Source organism: Mya arenaria, chromosome 3 (genome assembly GCF_026914265.1).
Source record: "Mya arenaria isolate MELC-2E11 chromosome 3, ASM2691426v1".
Classification (NCBI taxonomy): Eukaryota; Metazoa; Mollusca; class Bivalvia; order Myida; family Myidae; genus Mya; species Mya arenaria.
This window is the reverse complement of record NC_069124.1, coordinates 63,720,448-63,740,195: the sequence shown is the minus strand read 5'-3', so window position 1 is coordinate 63,740,195 and position 19,748 is coordinate 63,720,448. Positions and strand designations below refer to the sequence as shown.

General features: G+C 34.0%; 1 protein-coding gene across 1 annotated transcript in view; it reads left to right on the top strand.

Annotated features, from left to right (window-relative positions):
- LOC128227059 (teneurin-m-like) overlaps nt 1–19,748 on the top strand; it is a 104,880-nt gene that overhangs the window by 15,680 nt on the left and 69,452 nt on the right. The window contains 1 exon segment of the mRNA XM_052937255.1: nt 4,533–4,655. The gene's annotated coding sequence lies outside the window, so the exon portion shown is untranslated.

The following is a 19,748-nucleotide window of genomic DNA, read 5'->3' as shown; positions in this document are numbered from 1 at the left end:
ACATGTGTTCGAAAGTCCAAATCTGTTTCTTTTGACAAACTTTTAAATTTGTATAGTTGTATTGAAAACAGATAGAGGCAAATTACGATACATAGCCAGATTATTGCCTTAAAGGTCCAGATATTAAGAATATTCTAGTGTTTTTTAAAGACTTAAGACCCTCTCTTGATACAGTGAAATGCCATATAGTTATATTGAACATGATGATTATTGAGACAAAGCATGATTATTAATTATTTGTTGTAGGAGTCGTGCTATGTTCAATCACTCATCTCCTCATGATTTCTCCTCCATCTCCAAGCTGTTTACATATGCCACAAAGAAGTTAAGAGCAAATTAATTCAGTCTCATGTTTGATGTTCAAGGTTGTTATGGATTTGCATACATCACCTGACCAGGTGAATTGATGTTGTGTTAGATGAAAACTCTTCCTTTTGTGGAAAAACAGAGTCTGTTTAAAATAATTTGTTATAATACAAAGACTGCAGTCAGGAAAATAGCAATGTTTAAAAGATAAATCTCTTTTTGATTCTTGAATGGCGATTACTGTTTCCATGGCAATAAAAAATCTGGATAAACATGCGTATAATAAGTATTAATATTTTTTACTTGTATTAGTCGGTGACTATATTGGTGAAAAAAAGAAATAATGAAACTTTTAAAAGAGATTTCAAAGGAGAATTTAACTACAATATTATTGTATTAAATAGGCTAAATACATTTACTCTGATTAGAATTAATGTTTTTGAGCATTTTTCAATGTTAAAGTCAGTGTAAATCTATTTTTTAAGCAAGCATATTTTCAAGAGAAGAAGATTTCCCAAGGGTTAACTATAGTCATACAACTTCTGTGTTGTTCCAAGAAACATTGCTGTATTCTCTAAGACTAAAATGGATATGTTCCATAATCACATGAGATAGCTTCTCAATAATAATTTCCACTAAAGTGACAGGCATCTGTGGCAACAGTATCTGACATTGTTAATATTCCTTCCACTTACATGTAGATTAATAAAACAATGGGCCGATTGTTCAGAAATGTAAAAGTTTACTTCCTGATTAACAACTTTCAAATCTTTACGGCTCTGGAAGTGAAATGGGAACGCTTGTGATCTGCAGAGTTTAAAACAAAAATTAAGACATCATAGGTCGATCGGCATCAAAGTAAACATGTTTAAAAGTTAACAACTATGTCGTGAACTTTAACAAGGTTTGTACAATTGACCCAATTGTATACAGAGGAATGTAAAGACCCCCCCTCCCCTCCTACTGAATATTGAATAATCCTTTAATACCTTCGAACTGAATCCTGCCAAAAAATATTAAAAACTAAACGATTTTAAGAGTGAGTATTCAAATTCTTAGTTAATGTGTATTACATATGACCCCTTTACTTCATAAAACACCCCTGAATACAGCGTACCAAATTCTGCCCCCAGAAATTCATAACTACCAGTCTGTCTGTAGTTCAGGTATTGTGGTGTCACAGACGTTTTTCCTGCTGATGGTAAACCATACTACTTTTATTAAAATACATCAATTTCATTTTTTTACCCATTATAACTGATATTCAATTTAAAGCTGAATCTGTTATTAGTATAAGGTCACAGTATGTGAGCTCAGCTGCCTCATTATGTCAACTGAAAAAAAAAGATCCTGTCTGCAACAACCAATCCACATCTTAACTTAGCTGCCCATTCATCATATTAACACCCGCTCAATTTCAACAAAAAGCAAATCATTTTCCTCGCCATTTGACATACACAGTGAGGAGTGTATAAAATCATGTCACTTGTTTGTTATATTGATTGAAGCTCTCTGGATCCAGGATTGACAGGGCTTTCATGTAAACTTCAATGTAAGTTAATCGGCATTAGTGTTTATATTGGATCCCAGCTCCTCAGGGATTTTGTGCTCGATCTTGCCCAGGATTGGCTTGATTGTCTTCATTATTTTATAAATAGTCCTAACATTATCAGGAACTTCTCCATTTACATACCACACGAAATATGTACAAAAGTATTTACTTGACGTTCATTTTACCCTTGCCAGACATGCATATAAGTGTCACGAAATATTGAAATGGAACTGCATGTATTGTCTGATTTGATTAGGATCGATTTAGAGTTCGGCATTAGATATTTCACAGAAAAAATCTCCAAATTCCTGATGTTTATGGTGATGCACTGTGATTCAAAAGCTAACCATTGCTCTCTGATATTTGGGGTTTTAGCTTTTGATGCACTAAATATCTGCAACATTTCATTGCTTTATTAATTTGCATGGGCTGTCATCTTTCCATAAAAACAATACATTTTGTGTGTTGCTGAGTTTCGAGTGAAAGTGATGGTACAAAAACTGCTGTGACTGTTCTTTCTCAAGTTAACTCAAATGTCTGTGGCTTCAAACCTTGCGGCGCCAGAAATGAAATCATAGAAGCTATAACTCAAATTTTGCAGTCATATCGGAGGAAATTCCGTCCACAACAGTAATATGTCCCCTGCAGCAATTGCAATTAATCTTGTAGAGAATCATTGTTTTTCATACACTGTTACGGCCCATTTTCATCATTGATTTCCCATAATGCATCATGCATTGCATTGTTATCTATAAGCATATATGCATGCTTAAGCATTTACAATGTGTGCTAATTGCCTGCGAATCGTGACAGCTCAACATTTACTGAGGACATTCATTTCTGCCTATAATTATCAATATTTGATGTCCCAGACTGGGTTAAAGCCTGGTCAGTCCCTGGTCAAGTGGCCCTTTAATGGAAGTTTGTCCCGCTAATAGGCTCAATATGCCAGTTTTCCGTGTTCCAAATGAATGATGCAGTTTTGGTTAGGGCAGTGTGGTGCAGGAACAATTGATTTTTATGAGCACTTTGTGGTCGTTTAAGTGTCCCCAAGAAATCTCCAAGACCATTGCAATATTGTACATGCAGTGTGGGACATCACCATGCATGCAATTAGCATAACAGCATACATGTATGATACAGGCACAAATATGGAGGTCAAAAGTAATCATTGCATAAAGCCTCCAACAGTCTGAAAGAGTGAAATCAGCTCCAGGACATTTTGGAGACCTTCTTTTTACTTAAATCACAATGAATGATGTCAGTGTCTCTGGAGCTGGTCATTGCTGAAGTCATACCAGGTCAGCCAGTAGCTGTCCTTAGCTGACCTGAGATAGCAGAGATAAGACCATGCCCTACTGTCCTAACAGCTGCCCTAATGTCTGACCACTACCCTACTGTTTCCTGATCATTCTCAGGCCTGCACCCTATTGTCCCATCAGAGCATACTGATGAGCATATCTGAAGAGACATCTTAATTGAAATCCGGTCAAGATGTCGACTATATTTCATCAAAATTGTTTTGATGCTTTTGTGAATAGTCTAAAGTATTATTTTTAGCCAATATCTCACTACTTTTTTGCCGTTTTTTTATGTCGAAGGGTAATGGAAATATGTTACATAACTTCTTTAGCCTTACTTTTGTAGTTTTAATCAGCCTTTTGCATTAACTTTTGTGGGCTGCTATTCTTCTATTATTGCTTCTGAATGAATGGTCTTTCATGTTGAGTCGTAAAATTACAGAACCATTGTGTGCCAATGCATGTAAAGGTGCATCCAATTGGAAAACATGTTGCAGGGTTTCGCAAGCAGGCAATTACTGCTGTCATAAGCGTCTGGAAAGAAGTAAAAATGGCCAGATTGCAAAATATGGCTTCACTTCATCTCAACAATCAAATATGCAATGGAAGTTTGGGAAAGAATTCTACAAACTCTTAAAGATATCATATTTTCATTCTGGTTCAAGATATTTGAAATGAACTTTATAGTTTTCGAAGTATTTTAGTTATATGCATACTGATCGAGTGTAAATTAGAATGTCTCGAGTACTGGCCTTCCTCCTGTTGTAAATGTGCATGCTCCTTCTCTGTCCTATCAGGCAAAAGTTGGCTACATTTTGAGCCGAGATATTTCAGGGTAGTTAAAGCCTTTGCAGTCCAACTGTTATGGAATCCAACATTTTAAAGATAACTACTTTTGTTTGATGCAATTTATTACACAAACAGATTTACCATGAAGAAGGGAAAAGAAGGGACTTTAATTAGCAATTTCATTACATGTTTATGGTACTCTTGTGGCATTAGTGATTTAAGGCATTGAAATCTGAGCGACTATAAAATAAAGCCTCTGATGCATTACCATATCAGATAAATCACACGATGGGACCGATGGTTCCTGTACATTTTCATAATTGATTCCATGTTGTCTGCAACCAGTCACATGCTAATTAATTGTGTTATTTGAGCCTGGTAATTGTCATGTAATAACCTGTCATTCAGCACACGTTCGGCAGCTTTCATCGTTGTCATATTTTTTGTCTCCGCTTGCACCTCAAATGACATAATGAGCTTAAATATTATTGATTAAACTTCATGAAAATGTCAATACTTTGAAAGCATTGTTAATTCATCAGACCCAGTTTGACTTAAATGTTTCTTTTAATGTGTAATTTCAGGAATCTGCAGAATTGAATGGTGTGAACTGCTGCAGAAGCTGCTGTTAATCAGTGGACGCTAAAAGCACAATAATCCTCCTGAACATTGCAGCACTCAACAAGTGTGACAGAAGTGATTGCGAGGTAAGACAAATGTTGCTTCTTCAATATCCCGCAGAGGCTTTAACATGGATTCCACATCTGTCACTACGCTAAATAAGCATCTGATTGATCTAGGCTAATCCCAGCATGCCACTGGCCTTAAATCTGGATTCTACAGGAGCTTTATCTGTTGGTGACACTGTCATGAAGGTTATTTAAAATGTCAACTTAGAAATAAATGGATAGTAAATGTCTAAGCTATTTTTCTCGCTGAAACTTTTGGTCAATAAACATGTTTTTCTTGGAACGGAAATAATCTGAGTGTCAAAGATTCAATATTTTGTTTCATATTTTAGTGAAATGAACTTACAGAGTACGAAGCTGAGGAATTAAAACAAATCAATGTGTTCCATTTGTAACCTTTATACAGCGTTAAGATCATTGAAGACTAAACTCCTTTATTGAAACAGCCCCAGGGTAATAAAAATGAATATTGGGTCTGTGAATAAAATACAGTTAGCAAAAATATAGTTGAGGTCTATAGTTGAGGTTTACCGTATCTTCTATATAGCATTGATGAAAATGTGAAATGCTGGAAACAAATTTTCCTGATTATTTAATATATGGCTTTGCCTTAAGCCGTGGTAAGTTCTTTCCAATGCTGTTATAGTTTATTTCCGGGGCAAAGAAACACTTCAAAGTTTTTATCTTATAGGACATGGTACCATATTTCCCCCCATGAAGAATGAAATCATACCAGCCCATTATAGTGGAAGGGTCCAGCCCTCAGTCGAATGATAACGTAATGGTCCTTTAGCGTGCCGCTGCCTAATCAAGTCAACGCGGTCTTGATCAATTCCTTTTGAGGATTTTTTCCCAAGTTTGTGTTCTTTTAATGCAATTTTATTAATGGTTTGCAGCATCGATTGAATGATTTCTATGAAAACATTTATCAACGTTATTCTCAAGTTTAAGAAAACAAAAATTAATCGGAACAATTGAGTTTCAAGGGTAATGTGATGGGTATGTGATGGTGACGGATATTATATGGTATTATGGGATTACAAACTGTCTCTTGTAAGTTGTACTAGCAAAAAACAGCTGATCACTTAAGAGAGCTTTGCTATATAAGGACATTGGATGCGAAGGGATTGATTAACTTATTTGCCAATATGGAGAAGGTCTTTAGTGGAGGGCAGAGAATCTGTCATTGCATGCGTATTTGAGGAGTAGTGGTACTTGACGACTGCCCAATGTGGTCGATATGATACAGATTTATTGTTTGTTCAGGCCTACATGTGAAATTGACATGCTATACCGCTATAGTCATGGTGCCATGGTTGATGATGATGATTGATTTGGGTTCTTATGAATCAGTTCATACTTTAAGTAGTTTTATCCCAGTTACTAGAATACAATCCCCTGTTTTGTGCTGTTTGACCACATTTTAACTTTTGCGGAAACATCACACCTTCATGCAAATAAAAATACAGTGTATTCAGTGCACACAAATATTTGAAATAGCCTCGTCCATTGTGACAATTATCGTTCCATGAATGGCAATAAAACTATGTCAACTTACCGCTAGGAAGTGAAAAAGTCTGAGACAAATATTGTTCTCGTATGAGTTACTTACATTTTGTCTATGTTATTTAGTTCTCATGTCCGTTTAGCGCCCGTAGTTTCCTGTCTCATTCAGTGATAGATATTGTCGTCTGAGAAGAAAAAAATCTTTATTGACTTGTTGAGGCTGAATGATATTTCTTTATTGCTTTGTGACCAGAAAGGCTCTTGGTAGTCAATTTTAAGGCACATAAACTAGATGGTATCAAAATAATAGAGCTGGCATTTTCTAAGGGAATGACACATCGGGAAAATAAAAATTCCGGATATTGATGTATGAACCCATTTAGAATGGCGCTTGATTCATCTGAAATATTATTTATATTGTCTCTTTGTATTATTGAATATAAAATACCTCTCAGAATTGCTTTTAGCAAGCATGATAGCTTTATGGACTGAAGGCTATCACTTGTGCTGTCTTAATGTAGATCTTAATACAGAAATTTGGGATGAGATTTGTCTAGCAGTATGTAGGTGTTCACTTCTTACCCAAGAGGATATTGGTTTGATCCCAACCAGAGGGACTTTCTTATGGCCTCAGTACTGATTTCTACCTAGGAAATGGACACAGTGACATACATGCTTTTACCAGCTTTCGTCAACATCGAGTTTCATTAATTCCTTAAGATTAATGTAACCAAAAACCTATTTACAAAAAGTAAAAGGTATCTGAAGTGATATATGGACAATGTCATAATGAGTACAAGCTGTGCTGAATGCAAGCTGGGAAGACAGATTTTATTCATAACATTGAAAGGTTTTTCCAGCAAAAACATTTAGATAACAACATTAATATTGAACAATAATATCTGTGAGATTTTCGTGTTAGACTTTATTTTTCTTTAAGTATATGACAAATTCAATCCATTAGGGATGAATAAATGCTGAGAGTTTTCTTAACGATAAAAGACACTTTATTCTTGTTTACAGTGTTAGCTGTCTGGCCATTTTGGCAGTGTGGAGAATTTCTGGACTGTAAATGGAGTTTTTATCACTGTTCCATCTGAAGGCCGTGATTTAGTTACAATAATGTTAGATATGTCCCTTTCATTACTCCCACATCTGTTATTAACTCCATAAGGAGTTTAGTTGGAAAGCGTATTTTGCAATTTAAGCTGTTCTGAGATTTTTTTTGTAAAGGTATATTAAAGAGACATTATCAACTGGGCCTCAGAGAAAGGTAATCAAACATATGCCAGCTTCAGTTTAATGTACAAATGTACTTTCTTGATATTTCTGTGCACCACAGTATTAAACACTATATGTTGAAACTTTGGTGCTTTAAAATAAATATTAATGTTTTGATCACACGGTTCACTCTGGCCATCATTTGGTACAGAATGACTGTGGGAGTAACTGTTGAATGCATTTCAATAACCTAACACCCGTTTTTTTTGAGTGCAACCTTGATTCATATTGAACAGGGGTATCATTGATAGGCAACATTTAGTTTTTGGTGTGAAAATACCTATGGTGCTATGTATAAGGATCCAACCACATAAGATATATATAGAAACAGTCCGATTTGCACACTTATTCTGAACTTACAGAATGTAGGTAGCTTTATTTAACACTACCCCATATATCCTCAAATTGTGAATGTTTTATCTATTTATTAAACACAAGAAACCCACATGATTATGGTTTTGATCTTTTGCTATCATTCATTGTTTACAGTCACTGTTTATATCGTCTATCAAATTGATATAGCCGCATCCCTGGGGTCATCTCTGAAACCATCCACCCGAGAGAAAGGTCCTGCAAAATATCACTGAAATGATAAGATGATGAGTTCTTGAAATGTGATAGAAATCATATGTAAACATTAAAATACAAACAAAAATCTACACAGCACGAGATGCTACATAAATGGGGAAGGTCGTTGTTTTTGATAACTTTTTCAAGGCATTATTATGTGACAACCAGGAAGTATATCATTGTGGGCTGTCACCTTACTTCTAAGGGATATTAGTTGTTCATGTGCAGGTGGTTTGCAATATCACATTGGTTATTCTGCATGTTTTGATAAAATGTATGGTAAATTGACAACAGCTCTACCATGTATCCTTTGCTTAGATAATTATAAATCAATATAAATCAGTTTTTGTAGATTGTATGCATGTTCACTACAACTTGACCAAATATGAGAGAGGAAAAACAATTAAATCTGCATGCGAACTCATCCATTTCCATATTTATATTGCCACACATATCACTGTAAATAAACGTGGGCTTATAATTCCGTCATTTATATGTGTCCTACAGTAATTAATTAGCCTGATAGTGGGAATACCATCCCTGGAGAATCAGATTCTCATTAGATGTCACTGAAAGATGCATCCTGGCGGAGTAAAACACAGATCCTGACCATATGTAATGTATATCATTTGCATGAAATGTTAAAGATGCGGTCAAATTAGGTTTGAGGTCATCTGGTCTGATATGCCAATGACACTAATTCAACAAAGGTAAAAAAATATTTTTTATTGAATTTTGGTTTAAGTGACAAAATTGAGACAAAGATTTTACATGACAATTGAAAATCTGCTCATTTTGCTAATTTGTTTCACAGAGACTGCATGGATTGATTCTACCTGAGAAATTAATGCAGGCAATGCTTGGTCAATTAAGAATACATTTCATGCTTTATCACCATGATCATTCCTGTGTATCAGTTTGAAAAATGGCCTTCCCATGCCTGCTGTGTGTTTTTTCCCCTCTTGTTTCTGAGATTATTGTGCACAACTGAACCCCCTGTCTGTGCTGTGATGGATGGGCGTATTGAAAGACATAGGTGCACATGCTTGCTACTTGCCTGTGATATATCACATGTTGTTAAAAGTTCAGATTCAACTGTTATAATTATAGAGATTCAAAACCAAGCTGGATTGTTTAAAAAACGATTCTGAGGAGAAAATTCATTTGATGCCAAGAATCGTAAGCATTATGCAGGCAAAAAATTACTGCATCCACAACTGAAGTTTAAATATTGAAATTATTCCTGAGCACTTCAACACATGTGAAAGATTTCAATCACATTAAGGGTAGAGGCTTAACTGTTTTGTACCATGTTGTCGAGGACAACATTCAATAACTAGTTTGCTGATTAAGTGAATTCTAAGCATTGTCATTTATCCACGCATGCTAGCTATTGCATGGCTAAGCTCCGCCTACTAGATATTGTTTTGTAAGGAGACAATCTGTAACATATTGGTAGCCTTGGTAGGTCTTGTTGTATCTATTTAAAACATTTAGAGAACCTTAAATTTATATCCTCTAAAAATCTGTGTATGCATGTATGATAGGACATATTTTTAACATACAACACCCCTTCTGACCTTATTTTTGGTCTTTCGTATCTTAACGAACATCGCCTTGATCAGCACGTTGATCATACAAACCTTTGATATGGACCAGTCTGGAAGAAGCACTTTCCTTCATGTTACAGACACTTTGCGTAAGTAACAGCGATTTAGAAAGATGGGAACAATGTCATAACATAAAATAAGGCTGATCCCAGACAGTGATAACTCATATTCTCTTGCTAATGAGATATGGGACAAACCATCCACTATTTAGGGAAATGGACATCAAGATAGCAAGAAAATTGCCATGTTACCCAATACAAGTAGGAGTAACAATCTAAGTACAATGATTGTCTTTTGTAACTTTATCAGACTTTCATACATACTTGTCAAGAACCTTGTATTTTATTTTGCTTTTCAATGTGAAAAAAAAATGTTGTGAAAGTGGCAAATATTTAGATTTTTTTGAACTTAAAATAGCATTGATTTACCCCTCTACATTTTTTTTATAAATAATTTGATTTTCATATTAAGTGTTTTTCTCTAAAGGAAAACCTGAGAAAGTAGAAAAGATTGTACAAGCTGATTTATCATAAAATTGTTTAAACATTTAGAAAACATCAAAACGTGGCTGGATTAAGTTACTCAACCAGTACTGTCGGCTAATTTCAAATAAACATATAGTTTCTTACATCAAATCATATTTTCGTGATTGGGTGTACATAGCACTTCCATCGGCTTACAGCAGTTAATTCTAGAAACTGCAGACATGTTTCTATATAAATGGAAATTATTATTGAGCCATTAAATGATCAAATAACAATGACATTCTTGTTCCAGACTGCTTAGAATGGCTTCTTCAATATGGCTGGAATCTTCAAGAAAAATTTCCCATAATATTTGACTATATTATAACTTAAGGCTAATATTGTAATAGACAAAGATGTTTATATTTTTGTCACTTTAAAAAGACCTGAAAATATTTTCTGCTATGTTTCCATTTGCCTAAAGGAATGACAGAAAGTCAAAGAGTCTGTTAAAGTTTTAGGTCTGCATCATGGTAGACAGTAAAAGATTCCGGACTGCAACATGGTAGTCTGTTAAAGTTTCAGATCTGCATCATGGAAGTCTGTTGAAGTTTCAGATCTGCATCATGGAAGTCTGTTAAAGTTTCAGATCTGCAACATGGTAGTCTGTTAAAGTTTCAGGTCTTCAACATGGTAGTTGGTTAAAGTTCCAGGTCTGCAACATGGTAGTCTGTTAAAGTTTCAGATCTACAACATGGTAGTCTGTTAAAGTTTCAGATCTACAACATGGTAGTCTGTTAAAGTTTCAGGTCTGCAACATGGTAGTCTGTTAAAGTTTCAGGTCTGCAACATGGTAGTCTGTTAAAGTTTCAGATCTACAACATGGTAGTCTGTTAAAGTTTCAGATCTACAACATGGTAGTCTGTTAAAGTTTCAGATCTGCAACATGGTAGTCTGTTAAAGTTTCAGATCTACAACATGGTAGTCTGTTAAAGTTTCAGATCTGCAACATGGTAGTCTGTTAAAGTTTCAGATCTACAACATGGTAGTCTGTTAAAGTTTCAGATCTACAACATGGTAGTCTGTTAAAGTTTCAGATCTGCAACATGGTAGTCTGTTAAAGTTTCAGATCTGCAACATGGTAGTCTGTTAAAGTTTCAGGTCTTCAACATGGTAGTCTGTTAAAGTTTCAGGTCTTCAACATGGTAGTCGGTTAAAGTTCCAGGTCTGCAACATGGTAGTCGGTTAAAGTTTCAGATCTACAACATGGTAGTCTGTTAAAGTTTCAGATCTACAACATGGTAGTCTGTTAAAGTTTCAGATCTACAACATGGTAGTCTGTTAAAGTTTCAGATCTACAACATGGTAGTCTGTTAAAGTTTCAGATCTACAACATGGTAGTCTGTTAAAGTTTCAGATCTACAACATGGTAGTCGGTTAAAGTTTCAGATCTACAACATGGTAGTTGGTTAAAGTTTCAGATCTGCAACATGGTAGTCGGTTAAAGTTTCAGATCTGCAACATGGTAGTCGGTTAAAGTTTCAGATCTGCAACATGGTAGTCGGTTAAAGTTTCAGGTCTTCAACATGGTAGTCTGTTAAAGTTTCAGATCTACAACATGGTAGTCTGTTAAAGTTTCAGATCTACAATATGGTAGTCTGTTAATGTTCCAGATCTGTAACATGGTAGTCTGTTCAAGTTTTGTTGAAATATTGATATTTTTCCCTCGAGGTGAATTAATGTTCGATATTAAAGTAATTCTTTGGGAGCTTAACAACGATAAAATATACAGTAATTGTTTCTACAAGATACTTCACAGTCTTGTAATGTCCAAGGGTCTTTAAAAATTATATTGAGCTCTTAAAGATATAATTGCAACCAGTTTGGTGTTCCATTTGGAAAACGTTGTAATTAAACTATTGTAAGCCTGGTCGATCATGCTGAAGAAGTTTCGATTGAGTCACAGTGTTTTAATCAGACTGAAATAAATACTGATTCTAGTAACTTGACTGAATCTGTCTGTGACAGCAGCACCGCTCTAATGAAATAATCTGTCAGCCAGTTGTACATGAGCTCATTCCATTTTGGAAACATTTTGGGTACTGACTGCTTCATGTGTCATTCTCATTATATTTTTTCAGTTACATTTTGCACATGAATATCTGAAAATGGATGGAACACAAACATTGCTTTAAAAGTTGGATAATGCTGTTTGTGATATTTTTTAAACCATCAGAATGAAACCAAACAGAGCACAAACAGAGAGGTTCCATTCATATGCAATTGCTTCCAGCAAAATTATTAAAGACTGCAATGAATTTGATCTAATCCAGTGGTGGATCAAAGAGGTTGCAAATTTGGGTACACACCTTTGGATGTGTCCCCAATTACCCCAACAATCAAATAATTTAGGCTGTAATTTAAGAACTTTTTTTATATTAATACTACTCTTAGAAGTATTAATATAAATAATATGAATATAATGGGGTTTTCTACATATTTTTTTCTTCCGTTTCCACTTGAACAATTTTAGTATTGGCGCAAGCTTTTTTAGCCCAGTCTCCTTGCTCTGCTTTTGTAAGCAAGGACATGTTTCTATGTTCAAGAGATGCGTGATATATTCCTTGATATATTTATCAAATGCAACATTAACAAATTCTTTATGTCAGTCAGGTGAAACTATTTATTGTGGAATTAACACTGGAGTGAGGGATATATTATTACACATTAAAGTCAGCGCAATTGAAACTTCAATGAATAATTAATTGTTTCCCGATAATGTGAATTCTTTATTCCAAGCTTTTCCTTTATTATTCTGTTCTTTTGTACGATCTCGGGAGGAATATGTGCATCTCCTGCATGTATCTCGTGCAACTGTGATTTTCAGGGAACTTATATGATATATAGTTGTGTATATTATTAACAAAACCTGCAAAAGTTGTATTTGGCTTCTATATGTATGTGGATTTATAATATTGTGATTTTCGACTTTAATAAAACATGTACTAAGATTTTTATCAGGTCCGAGGAATCCAGCTATTAAGTCGTTGTAATTATAGAACCATGATTAAATTATGAAGCACTCGTGCCAACCGATCAAATAAAATGTCAATAACTGGAATGGTCAAAAGTCCTTCAGGAATTATTTTGGGTAACTGTTTTATATCAATAATAGCGGTATGAAGAGAGTGATTCATGTACATGTCAAAATATTGATGCATTATTGTCTCCTGTTCATGACTTCACTCTGTAAATACAGCTCTAAGAACACCAAAAGTTGCATGAATTAATTCATTAACTGGGTACATGTGTCATTAGGATGTGTTTTCAGCCATGATGATTAATGATTTAAGGGACCAGTTCGTAGGTCATTAATAATTCTCAGATCTGCAGGGATCAGCTGTTAATCCTGATGATGTTTTTTGAGCTCCCTGTGTTGGTGTCTAGGGACGGCGGATATTGACGAAATGTCCACTCCTGCCTTTGTGGTCATTGTCCTAAATTGCATTTTGAGCTGCAGGATAAAGTTGCTAATGAAATTACGATGCATGTCCACTTTATATGCTTGGAAAAGAGGAATTTAAATGTGTTAAATCTGCATTAGAGTGGCAAATATTTCATGGGAAATGGCTCCAATGCGTTTAGTTCCCATACTCATAATATTGCATTAAGCCCTCAACAATTCGTTCCTTTTATGTTGATTTGATTTTTTACCCATGCCCCCCATTTTGTGAAATGAATGACTTCCATCTATTTGAATTAAAAGCATTACTCACTTCTGACCCAAGCATATAAACCACAAACAATTGGATGATACAAACCAGTGACTACAAATGTATCAATAAACACTTACTAATTTGTTAACTGCCAGGAAGGTGTAGACGTGTGCAGTACTTTGGTCAGATAAGGGAGATAATACGGCTGGGTGCTATCTAAATCTTCAGGCCCTATTTGTCATTGCTGAGATAAGGGGCTGATTTAGGGGCCATATTCAGGGATCTGCAGCTTTGTTCTCTGGGATTAGAAGGGAGATGTCAGGTGCTCTATCACATTGAATCAAACTCTACCATGTGACTGGGTAATGTTGTGCCTTGTTATGTGAAATCATTGTTATTTGAAATGTGAAACGAAGTGAGACTTCATGTGGAACTAACAAAAATATAAGGTGGGTTTCAGATTATTTATATACATGTTTCTGTGTGTTGGATATAAGATATATTCCTTTCATTTTTAATGCAGATTAGTATGTCATCAGTTGGGTGACTTAATTGCAAATTTTAATTTTGGAAGAAGAAAAAGAAGTATTAATTGTCAGAGTCAAAGTGATACATTGTTGTATCTATGCAGGCCTGGTGATAACTCTGGCTATACATCTGGTTGAGTTATCCACCTTGATAGAAAACAACAACAAACAAACATAAATATATGTTTAAAACACACTGGCACCTGGCTCATTGTTTGTTACTAAAATGTTGATTCATTATCATTTTGGGTACATATAATGAGATTATAAACAACATCAGAAGATTTTTAATGCCTTTGATTTACTTATATCTATATAGGAGCAATTTTTGTACAATGAGCCAGACGCCTGTGATTTAAAAGGGCTGCCCGACTTCTTGCCTTAGTAGTGTTGGTCTTTTGAAATCACTCCTGTAGCCTCAGATCAGTTTCCAGTGAAACTCTTTTAATGGTGTTTTTTAGCATTTAAGAAATCGGTTAATACTGCCATGAGTTGTGATGGATGAGAACAAGTAATGATCATCCATCATTTGCCTTTCAGCATATGCAATGTTAAATAAACATGTGAGGAGAACCTTGAAGCTGTATGGTTTCATCATTGATTGCTCTTTGATCTCGCCTACATGCATCAAAATATCTCCAAACGTGGCTCTTTTAATATTAAAGATCTTTGATTACAGCTCTTTAAAAGTAGCACTGATGAAATTTCTTGGACTTCTCTGTAGATTTGTCGATGTTTTCATTTGCATTGCATGATTCTGTGTAATTATATTGTCTAATGACTGAGCGTGCATTGTCATTTTGAGTTTTAATCTTGTCTTTGGAATTTTTGGAATTTACATGGTTTCTTGGTTTTAGAACTTTGACAAATGATGTCCAATTGGCTTGGGTGAAATTAATAGGCAACTTGTTGTTTTACAATAATTAATTATAACCAGAAAATTGAGCTGTGTGTTTGATGAGATGTGATGATTGAGGTGAGTAAACATTCCTGATAATGCAGGCATTAATTCTGGGAACCTTTCCACAAAGAATAAACTACAGGACATTGAATGTAAACTTTGGACTGAAGATTTATTGTGAGAGGTGTTCTGGATTTCATTATTCTGGGGACCTGTAGGCTATAAACAATGGTTTGTTTGTGACATCGTCTACAGGCCATCCCTGAAATACCAGATTCTCTTATTCCTTCAGGAAGTTATAATCAAATTGGTGATTTCATTTCTAGTTTTGAGGTTCTTTAAACTATTCAGAAATGTTTCAAGATGATTTTTTTTATTTTGTTCTTTAAATTTTATAATTTTGTTCATTGCCTTAAACTAATAGCTTTTAAATGGTGTTTTTTTTCGGAATTTGACCCACAAATAAGCTTGTTCTTTCATAACTCCATTAATTTAGATTCCTGGTGATCCCACAGGTGATCGTCACATAACTTGGTCACTAAAATATGGCCCTTCAGTTCTTTGATATTGTTTAAAAAAAATATTGATTTAAATGTGGCCTTTCAGTCCAATAATATTGTTAAATAATAAAAATTAACAAAAACTAATTAAAATTGTAAAATGCCATTTCAATAAATTTCAAAGAGTATAACTTGAAAAAATATTATAAATTATATGTCAAAGGACTGATGGGCCATTATTTTAGTGACCAAGCTATGTGACGATCACCTTGGATACCATGGATGATCCCATGTACATTTGGTATCATTTGAAAGGCATTTGCTTTCTGATTACTACTAATACAGTTGGACCTCGTAAATAGTACAGTCTTGTCTATTTGCTTTTCATTTCAACTGAAATCGAACATAAATAACATATTTTGGAATCTTTGTAATGGCCACAAGTACATGTTTGTTATATTATTTGCTGAAGTTTTTTACATTATTTTTTTACTGCATAATAACGAAGCGATCAACACAGAAATCCTAAGTGCTTGAATAAAAGTCAATTCTCCAAATGTTATCAGAATATTTATTATTAGAACTGGCAGTCCTAAGAAAAATGTCTATGTATTTTAAAAGTTGTGTTGATAACTAAATGCTAAACATGAAGACAACAAATTATTTACATACAAGATTCCTAAACTATTTCTAGTTTGTGTTTTTACAAATAAGATCCATAGACCACACCTAGTTTGTGTTGTTACATATAAGATCCATAGATCACTCCTAGTTTGTGTATTTACATATAAGATCCATAGACCATTCCTAGTTTGTGTATTTACAAAAAAGATCCTGAAGATACTCCTAGTTTGTGTATTTACATATAAGATCCCTAGACCACTCCTAGTTTGTGTATTTACATATAAGATCCCTAGACCATTCCTGTATTTACATAGAAGATCCATAGACCATTCCTAGTTTGTGTATTTACATATAAGATCCCTTGACCACTCCTAGTTTGTGTATTTACATATAAGATCCATAGACCACTCCTAGTTTGTGTATTTACATATAAGATCCATAGACCATTCCTAGTTTGTGTTTTTACAAATAAGATGCTGAAGATACTCCTAGTTTGTGTGTTCACATATAAGATACCTGGACCACTTCTAGTTTGTGTATTTACATATAAGATCCATAGACCACTCCTAGTTTGTGTATTTACATATAAGATCCATAGACCACTCCTAGTTTGTGTATTTACAAATAAGATCCTGAAGATACTCCTAGTTTGTGTTTTACATATAAAATACCTGGACCATTCCTAGTTTGTGTATTTACATATAAGATACCTGGACCATTCCTAGTTTGTGTATTTACATATAAGATCCATAGACCACTCCTAGTTTGTGTATTTGCATATAAGCTCCATAGACTACTCCTAGTTTGTGTATTTACATATAAGATCCATAGACCATTCCTAGTTTGTGTATTTACAAAAAAGATCCTGAAGATACTCCTAGTTTGTGTATTTACATATAAGATCCCTAGACCACTCCTAGTTTGTGTATTTACATATAAGATCCCTAGACCATTCCTGTATTTACATAGAAGATCCATAGACCATTCCTAGTTTGTGTATTTACATATAAGATCCCTTGACCACTCCTAGTTTGTGTATTTACATATAAGATCCATAGACCACTCCTAGTTTGTGTATTTACATATAAGATCCATAGACCATTCCTAGTTTGTGTTTTTACAAATAAGATGCTGAAGATACTCCTAGTTTGTGTGTTCACATATAAGATACCTGGACCACTTCTAGTTTGTGTATTTACATATAAGATCCATAGACCACTCCTAGTTTGTGTATTTACATATAAGATCCATAGACCACTCCTAGTTTGTGTATTTACAAATAAGATCCTGAAGATACTCCTAGTTTGTGTTTTACATATAAAATACCTGGACCATTCCTAGTTTGTGTATTTACATATAAGATACCTGGACCATTCCTAGTTTGTGTATTTACATATAAGATCCATAGACCACTCCTAGTTTGTGTATTTGCATATAAGCTCCATAGACTACTCCTAGTTTGTGTATTTACATATAAGATCCATAGACCATTCCTTGTTTGTGTATTTACATATAAGATCCATAGACCACTCCTAGTTTGTGTATTAACCTGTAAGATCCCTAGACCATTCCTAGTTTGCTTGCTATTTTCAGGAAGCTAGTTTTTCAAAGTTGACAGCTAAAACGGTTCCTAAAGTGCAAGTTTGTTGGTATGGAGGAGAAACAGGAAGTGTATCAACTATCACTTAATACATTTGGACGGTTTGAAATGTGTGGAGATAATTGTAAATTGCTTGGAATGGACTTCATTGATTGTTTATCAAGATTAATTTACGTGGAAATGGAAAATAAACATAAGAAAATGGCTGATACTTGATCCGTCTGTTTATAAAACTCAAGTGTTTAATGGGTCTGTCAATATTGCAACTGTCAGAAATGTGCAAATTGTCTTCATCCACTCATATATCGTGAATTTCGATCAGCACTTGTGAAATTCTGGTGAAATGCTTCATGTTACAAGTTGAATAAGCATCTGAAATAATGCAATGTTTTTCAAAAATACTTTTAAGGTCTAATCATTTTGAAGTGATAAGGCATTATGTTGGTTCTATCTTTTTTGTATTTTTGTCCATCATAACAAATTGGTGTGAAAACTATTTAAAAAAATAAGGGATGTAATCAATTAAATGTCATAACTATAAAGGGAGCTAATACATTGAATGTCAGAACTGTGAAGGGTGCTAATAAATAGAACGTCATGCGTAGAAACAGAGTTAATAAGTTCAATGGCATACCTGTAAAGAGATTTTTTTCTTTTTCATAACTGATAACTGTAAAGAGATTTAAGTTGAATGGCATACCTGTTAATGGAGCTAATAAGTTGAATGGCATACCCGTTAAGGAATTTAAAAAGTTGAATGGCATACATAAAAAAAAAAGTTAATAAGTTGAATGGAATATTATTAAAGGGAGTTAATAAGTTGAATGGAATAGTATTAAAGGTATTATTAAAGGGAGTTAATAAGTTGAATGGCATATACGAAAAGAAAGTTAATAAGTTGAATGGCATGTAAAGGGAGTAAATAAGTTGAATGGCATGTAAAGGGAGTTAATATGTTGAGTGGCATATATGTAAAGGGAGTTAATAAGTTGAATGTCATATATGAAAAAGAAAGTTAATAAGTTGAATGGCATACATATAAATGGAGTTAATAAGTTGAATGGCATATATGTAAAGAGAGTTAATAAGTTGCATGGCATACATGTAAAGGGAGTTAATACGTTGCAAGGTATATATGTAAAGGGAGTTAATAAGTTGAATGGCATATATATATATATATATATATATATATATATATATATATATATATATATAAAGGGAGTTAATAAGTTGCATGGCATACATGTTAAGGGAGTTAATAAGTTGCATGGCATACATGTAAAGGGAGTTAATAAGTTGCATGGCATATATTTAAAGGGAGTTAATAAGTTGAATGGCATATAAGTAAAGGGAGTTAATAAGTTGCATTTCATATATGTAAAAGGAGTTAATAAGTTGAATGGAATATTTGTAAAGGGAGTTAATTAGTTGAATGGCATATAATTATTCAATAGAAATTAGTCAGTTGAATGGCATACCTGTAAAGGGAGTTAATAAATTAAATAGAATATCTGTAAAGGGAGTTAATAAGTTGAATGGAATACCTCCAAAGGGGGGTAATAATTTGAATGGAATACCTGCAAAGGGAGACGATAAATTGATATCTGTTAAGAGAGTTAATAAATTGGCGGCTACAATTGGAGCTAAGAAATTTAAGAACAAAGCTATAATAGATGTGATTATTATTGTTGAATGATAAAATTGATAAAAGCTATTTAAGATTCTAATCTATTGGTTATCATAATCTGAGTTTAGTGCGCTGAAAATTAATGTAAACTACAAAAAGAAGGTTATTGCCTAAGTGTTCTGGTA